Genomic DNA, 8,659 nt, shown 5'->3' with positions numbered 1-8,659 from the left:
ATAATTATTAATTTTTATTTTGTTTTATTTTATTTTTATGTAATTTAGAGAGTCAAAATATTTTAATCAATAATTAATATTAATATATTTTTCTAATTTTACTTTTTATTTTTATGTAATACGACTGAGTCAAAATGTTTAAATAACATAGCATAACATGACATTGCAACACCTCTTCCATATTTGGCTTGGAAAGTGTCTGTAGGCCAAAAAATGTAATAAAACTAAATTGAAAAAAAAAATTATAAAATATTTTGGTTGTGAAATGAAAGATGGTTTTTTGACATGTAGTATTAATGAGCTATGCCATTGTAACAAAGTCAATTTAGAGTAAAATGAAGGTGAATATCCATGGTTACAAAATTATTATTGTAATTTATATGGTAAAATGGATCTTAATTTATAGCTACTATTTATATATCTTATATATTTTATTGCAATAGAGGGTTTAATTATATTTGAAAAGTAATTATAATTTTTTATTTAATTAAAAAATGTTATAAAATTAAATTCAAATAAATTGTTTATAAAATATTTTGATTGTGAAATGAGAGATGGTTTTTGAGCATGTGGTATTGATAAGTCACGGTATTAGCCCATAATATTGTAAAAAAACCTATTTACAAGTTAATTATATTTATGGTAAAGTGAGTGTGAATATACATAGCTAAAAATATTATTTTTTTGTAAGTACTAAAGTTTTTATATGTTCTTATTAATTAAATTTAATTATGGTTACATAATCACTATTTTAATTTATAAGGTAAAATGCATCTTAAATTATAGCTATTACTTATATGTTATACATTTTAAAGTAATATGTATATTATGATTTTTTTATCTAAAGAGATATGCCTAATTTTATTAATAAAAACAAAATTACCATATAAAAAATTGAATTTTATAATTTTTATTCATTTTAACTTTATCTTTATATATATATATATATATATATATATATATATTGCTTGTTAAGACTAACCTACGTACCCACCGGGATTTGAACCGGTGACCTATCGCAAGGAGTGCCTTAACAGCATACCCATTCACCGTCAATCCAAAGCCCCGTGGGCTATTTTAACTTTCTATATTACTTTTCATCTTTCATTATAATTTAATTGAGCCAACATAAATGTTTACAAATCTTTAAGTCTTATAACTTGAACGCATTAATATAAGTTGAACATATTGAGCCCACTCATTGTTCATCTTTTCTGTAAAAATATTTGTCTCTGCAACAACAAACTAAGCAGTTACCAATGAACTAAGCAATTATAATAAGAGTGAGATTATTGATGTTTTATAATATTTTTAATTAAAGATAATCAAACATATACATTCATTTTTATTTATTATTATAGTGAACATTTCTTTTAAGATAATTTTTTATTTTTATTTTAAAAACAAACAAATATCAACTTAAGTTGAACATAATAAAAATTATTTCTCTTCCTAATAAGATATAAAAGACACGTCTCCCTTTGAGTAAGAAATAAAATATGCCTCATAATAATATGAAATTTAAATAATCACAAGTTCTTAGATCTTAACCCATAAAAAGACAACTAAATTCTACACATTCACTACCATTATAACTCCTCGTTTCTTTTCTATTACACCCATATTGTTTTATTATAATAAGCGTATGATATTGAATTTAGACTATTACACCCATCTTGTTTTATTAGGTCGATAGGCCTTCTTTTGATTGAGTTCGTCTTATTTTATTAGGTCGATAGGTCTTCTTTCGATTGAGTTGGTCTTCTACACTTTTCTTGTCCATTTGACATCTATACACAGATTTTTAGGCCACTTTTCTGGTCTCCACTTGATATCTGTGCGCACTATTTTCTGGATTTTCAAGAAAGCCCATTTGAATTTTCAGTGGAATTTATATAACTGAACATGGAGGATACCAGAATGAGAGAATTGCTACGAGAATTTTTGCGAGAAGAGCTCAGAAATCTAACATACCTGGACCTCTCTGACAATGAATTCACAGGCCCAATTCCTGGTTCCATTGCTGATTTATCCGTCATACAAGACCTATCCCATTGTTGATTTATCTGCCTTACAAGACGTATCTCTAGCTCGAAATCGACTAACAGGGAAGATTCCATACTCTCTGGGTTAGATGAATTCTCTCACTACCCTTTCTCTCAGTGAAAATACGCTTGTAGGAGTTATTCCTGAATCTATCAGTAATCTCAATCTTTCAAAAAACCATTTGTCTAATCCCCTTCCCTCTGGCCTAGCCAAAGCCTCTGCTCTACTGTGTCTTGATTTGTCTTACAATAATCTGCATCTGGGTAGGATTCCAGACTGGATAACCAGAAAAGAGATGACAAATATTCACCTTGCAGGTTGTGGGGTCAAACAATGTCTGAGCACATGGAAGCCTATTGCCATGAATTCCTTGTTGAGTTCCATTGATCTTTCTAACAACAATATTACAGGAGATATAAGTCACCTTCTGAAGAACATGACAAGCCTGGAAAAAGTTTATCTCTCCAACAACAGTCTCACCTCCAATCTCTCTGAGGTTTCCCTGCCTGATTCCATCTCAGTTCTTGATCTTCATTCAAATAAATTGTATGGGTCTATAGAGAAACTCTTTAGTGACAATATCTTAGAATCTTGCCCATCCCCAGGGGGATGCCTGGAGTTCATCAATCTGACAACAACGAGATCACAGGCAGGATCCCGAAGATCAATGGCGAGCGCAGCATCAAGTGGCTGGACTTATCAGGTAATCGTTTGAAGGGCAATGTTCCAACTTCGATCTCCATGTTAAAGAAAATTGAGCGCCTGTATTTCTCAAGAAATCAGATGGTGGGTAAGATACCGGGGCCCATGGGCGAGCTGAAGGAGCTGAGATGGTTGGATCTGTCATGGAACGGTTTCAAAGGGAAAATTCCAGGGCAGATGTTGGGTTTGAAGCATTTGAAGCATATGAATCTGAGAAACAATCGTCTTTGTGGCCAGATTCCTCAAGCGAAACCCTTAACTATTTTCCCGACTTCTGCTTATGCTCACAATGATTTCCTCTGTGGGTCTCCTCTTCCTCCCTGCAAGAACCAAAAGCTTTGATCATGGTGGCCTTCAAGCAGAAATTAATTAGTGGGTCTCGTACAACGTCTCGTTGCAATTGATATTCATTCTTTTAGAGAAAATTTAAATGATGAATAGTCATTGCTGCTTGCTAGTGAGAGGGTCGAAGCTTTCGCTTTAAGTAGATATGTAGGTCTGGTAAATGTTGGTAGCATTTCATACCAAAGCCCTTTCCTCAAAATTGGAACTACATTTAATAAAAATTAAATTTATATTTCATTTTGTATGCCTCTCCATCAGAGGCGAGAATGTTTTCTAAAAAATGAACTGAATTTTACTATAATGACAATAGTACTTAGTCCTGAGATAACATCGATAAGGATGAAAATAATTTTGTATGAAAGTGAAGTGAATCTTGCAATGCACATATATAGAGGGACTGACATCTTCTATACACGAGCTCCCTGGATTTTAGCAAAGAGGATCACAGTAAAATAAATTCATGTTAGGCACATCGTCCAAAATTGCAAAGCTTTTGGTTTGCCAATGATACTTTATAAATTATATTTAAAGTCTACACATAATTGGAAGGAGAAAAATGTCACTGAATGAAATTGCAACCTAGAGAATACGAGTGCATATTTGCTCTTTTCATTATTCATTATCCTAGTGCATATTTGCTCTTTTCATTATTCATTAATGAGGATAAGGATAATTTTAATTTTAATTGTTTTAAATTTAGTTATTTACATCCATTACCAATAATTTATTCAAAATGTATTATATAAATTAATTTATTATTTTTAAAATATTTGTAAAAGTTTTTTATTTTCTAAAATATTTGTTAATAATGTTTATTAAAATTTAGCCCATGGGGCTTTGGATTGACGGTGAATGGGTAGATTGTTAAGACACTTCGTGTGATAGGTCACTAGTTCAAATCCCCTATGAGTCTTACCTAAAAAAAAATTAAAAAAAATTATTAAAATTTTAACAAATATTAAAATAAAATATATTTAACATTTCTCATAAAATATTTTATTTGTAAAATTACAAATAAAAATAATATAATAAATAATTTGTAAAATATTTAGGATTATAATAAAATTATTAATTTGATTGAAATGTTTTGATATATATATATATATATATATAAACTTAATTAAAATCTAAACAAACATTTTAAATATAATATAGCTAATATAAGATGATTTATAATTAACAATTTACTTTCTCTTTCCACTCTATGATCACGACTTCAAAATGTACATAATATTTTAAATAATGAATGTAGTTTTGATTATAAATTTTAACTATTGCAACTAAAGGTACTAAATCTGTTAAGGTGTCACCCCTCTCTTTTAGCAGGCTCATTTTTTTAATTGCATTTTTGTCACGGGTGACTTACTAATGCAACTGCCTGTTATTGCAACTGAAGGTACTCAATCTGTTACAGTCTCACCCCTCTCTTTGAGCAGGCTCATTTTTTTAAGAGCATTGCACTATTATTGTTATTCTTGTTGCATTACAATATGATTGATAAGAGGTTAGGGGAGCGATGGTTAATTAACGAGGGACCATGTGATGGAGAGATCACCCTGTTGGTCCTGAGCTACACCCACGGTGTAACGCTCGCAGGTTATTGCGACGGTCAGGTGGCACAGGCGCGCCCACCGAGGGTGCCTAAACGTTGAAACGAACGAGCGACATGTGACTCGTTGGGTGGCGAGCTGGGAGGCGAGCTGGAAAGCTAGGGCGAGTGCCCAATGAAGGCGATGAGCTGACAAAAACGCGAAGTCCGAAAGCGAAATGCGACTAAGTGTTAAGGCCATGTATATAAGAGGGTGGGCGGTCCCGTGTGTGGGCGCCCCTACCCTGAGCCGACGATGGAATAAACTTGGTGGTGGGTCAGCTTGGCTCATGGTCGAAGCCCCCACCCAAATGGGTTAACACTTGTATAAAAGCAGTGGTGAAGCATTATAATGAGAAGCAAGAAGTACGAGCTCCGCACATAACCTAGCTTTGCGGTAGAAGAGTGGGTTGGCGGATGCGCCCACACGATGGGCAAGACTAAACGCGATATTGTGCAAACAAGTTGCGGGTAGGGCGACACAGGCGTGTGCGCCTTTCGGGCGAGGTTGCAGTTGTGGTTGGTAGGGTGGCCCAGGGCGAGAGCATCGACAGTTGAAGGATCGTTGGAAGATGTGGTCAAGGCGACTCGTGGAGCGAGCGCCCGCCGAATGAAGTGTTGACACGATGGAGTGTTGCAACGGGTGAGGTTGCACGACGAGTCGTGCAAGCCTGAATGAAGGCAGCGTCCGAGGTGCAAATGAAGGCATTCGGGTGAGGCTGAATGGTGTAGCGGCCAAAGGCCGAGCTATACGACAGCTGAACGGTGAAAACCTGTATAACGTCGGTTGAAGGTTTTCCTCCCAGTGAATGTAAAAATAGATTTTATAATAAAAATCTTACTTGCATATGTTTTAAGTGTCTTTTGCTGGTGAATGTTATTTAATGTATTCCGCACATTAAATGTTTAATATGGTTAATGAAGTGAATGTTAGGCGTAGTTTGGGAAACATGTTAACGAATGAAAAATTTAAGTGTTTGGTCGATGCCACACGAAAGCCAATTTATGAAAAAAGAATTGGGGGTGTGACAAGTGGTATCAGAGCTGATTACAGAGACCAAAAAAGTATGCAGTCTAAAGTTATGGAGAAATCATGGATTCACAGTTTGGGTTTCATAGACTTGGTGGTTCATGGCAAGACCATTCAAGCACTAGTGGACACGGGAGCCACACATAACTTTATGACGACATGGCTAGCAAAGGAAGTTGGACTAAAGATTTTCCCATCGAATGTGGAGGTCAAGGCAGTGAACTCAAGAGCTAGAGTGACGGGTTTGGCACACAAAGTGCCTGTGCAGATTAAAGACTGGCAAGGTCGGTTGGACTTCACGGTGATGGAGATGAACGATTTTGACATGATATTGGGGCAGGATTTCTTGAAGGGAAATAAAGAAATTATTGTCCCCTTCTGTGATGAGGTTATGCTGATTGGAAAATCACAGACTTGGACTTTGCCTACTCATAAGCAAAGGAAGGAAGTCAAGGTGCAGCATGTTTCTGCACTGAGTTTGGAGAAGGCTATGCGGGAGTCAGACGTGGAGACATATGCAGCTGTAATCAGAGAAGTTGATGGCGATGATGGAGTGGGGACACCTGTTCCAGCTGAGATTTCTGAGGTGCTGGCTAAGTATGCAGATTTGATGCCCGATGAGCTACCAAAGAAGCTTCCACCAAGGCGTGCGGTGGACCATAGCATTAAGCTTGAGCCAGGGAAACAACCTCCGGCTAAAGCTCCTTATTGATTGTTAGGACCTGAGTTGGAGGAGTTGAAACAACAGTTAAAGGAGTTAACTGATGCAGGTTTCATTCGACCTTCAAGGTCCCCCTATGGAGCTCCAATATTGTTCCAGCAGAAGAAAGATATGAATGAGCTACGGATGTGCTGTGATTATCGTGCTCTCAACAAGCAGATGATAAAGAATAAGTATCCTTTGCCATTAGTTGCAGATTGCTTCGATAAGCTTGCGAAAGCCCGAGTGTTTTCCAAGCTGGACTTGAGGCATGGGTATTATCAGGTGCAGATAGCGGAAGGAGATGAAAGGAAGACCGCGATAGTAACAAGGTATGGAAGCTTTGAATTCCTTGTTATGCCATTCGGGTTGTGTAATGCTCCTGCTACATTTTGCACTTTGATGAATGATGTACTATGTCCATACTTGGATTCATTCGTAGTAGTGTACTTGGATGATATCGTGGTGTACAGTGATAACATGGAGGATCATAAGAAGCACTTGGCATTGGTGTTCGAGGCGCTGAAGAAGAGTCAATTGTACTTGAAGAAGTCAAAGTGTGTGTTTGCCCAGACCGAGATTTCGTTCCTTAGACACATTGTGGGTCAAGGGTACATACGGATGGAGCCAAACAGGGTGAAGGAAATCGAGGATTGGGTTGAACCGAAGAATTTCCATGATATGAGGGTGTTTTTGGGCATGACCAACTACCAACGAAAGTTTGTAGAGGGGTATTCCATGGTGACATCATCACTAAGAGACCTATTGAAGAAAGACAAGTGATGGAATTGGACGGACAAATGTTAGATAGCATTTGATGATTTGAAGAAGAGGATGGTTTCAACTTCGATACTGAAGTTGCCGGACTTCGAGCGACCATTTGAGGTACACACAGATGTTTCATATTTTTTATAGGAGGAGTTCTTATGCAGGATGGGCATCCGGTAGCATACGAAATTCGGAAGTTGCAGGATAGAGAACGGAGGTATCCGATCCATGAGCAAGGATAATTTTAGGGGCGAATGTTCGCCCTTTGGCGAAATTAAGGGGTTTTAAATTTTTAGTGGGCGAATATTTTGTATCATAGTACATTTTTACAAATCACCTCAAATAGCCCACCTTATTTTAAGGGAGAGGGTAAAAAAGGTAAATTTAGCCCTTGAAATTAGGACTTACAACCTTCCATTCGCCCATTTTCAAGAATAGGTTTTATTTAAGTGAATTCATTCGCCCATTTTGAAGAATAGGTTTTATTTAAGTGAATCCTATGGGCCAAATACCATATTTATAAAAGAGGTATGGTAAATTAATAAAAATATAAATAAATGAGAGGTATGGTAAATAAATAAAACATTTTTTATATTTACTCCATAAGTCACCTTATATACATGTAAGGGTGTAAAAAAATAAAAATATAAGTAAAGTGGATGTATGGTAAATAAATAAAACGTCTTACTCAAAAGGTACGGTAAATAAATAAAAATATAAATAAACTAGACGTATCGTAAATAAATAAAACCTCTTTTTATATTTAGTCCTCTTTTTATATTTAGTCCATAACCCTCGTTCTATTTATGAAGGCTCAAGAAAGAGGTTTTATTTAAGTGAATCCTATGGGCCAAATACCATATTTGTGAAAGAGGTATGGTAAATTAATAAAAATATAAATAAACGAGAGGTATGGTAAAAAAATAAAACAATTTTTTATATTTACTCCATAAGTCACCTTATATTTACGAGCACTCAAAAAATGGGTTATATTTAGGTGAAACCTATGGCCAAAATACTATGGGACAAATACCATGGACTAGATTGTTATTAATACCATGCAAAAAACCATTATTAACCCTAATATTAGAATTAATAAAAATGAAAATGGCACATCGTATTGACCCATGGTATTCACCAAAATGGCACATGGTATTGACCCATGGTATTCACCTGGAATGTAGCCTATTTAAATGGGGGAATTAAACGAGCATGTAGCCTATGCTAAGATTCACTAGGACTTTACAAAGTTTTATTATTTAGTGAAAGACTCGCCAAGATCTTACAAGATTTTATAGTTGAGTAAAATATTTGCCATGCCTGGTGAGAGATTCGCCAAAAAATTATATATACATATTATATTATTGATAAAATCGCCTTCCATTTTTCCTATATACCATGGAGATTCGCCCATTTATTATATTTATAAATTTAGGGGGGTTCTTAAAATTTTCCCTGTCCATGAGAAGGAGATGACTAT

At 35.4% G+C, this 8,659-nt stretch overlaps 1 pseudogene; it reads left to right on the top strand.

Moving 5' to 3' along the window:
• Positions 1-1,905: 1,905 nt before the first annotated feature.
• On the top strand, positions 1,906-3,330 carry LOC149241510 (uncharacterized; annotated as a pseudogene).
• Positions 3,331-8,659: the final 5,329 nt, after the last annotated feature.

The sequence above is a fragment of the Pinus tabuliformis genome, chromosome 8 (genome assembly GCF_031772625.1).
Source record: "Pinus tabuliformis cultivar Carrire ecotype Pingquan chromosome 8, CPIR1, whole genome shotgun sequence".
Classification (NCBI taxonomy): domain Eukaryota; kingdom Viridiplantae; phylum Streptophyta; class Pinopsida; order Pinales; family Pinaceae; genus Pinus; species Pinus tabuliformis.
This window is presented reverse-complemented; position numbering and strand designations above follow the sequence as displayed.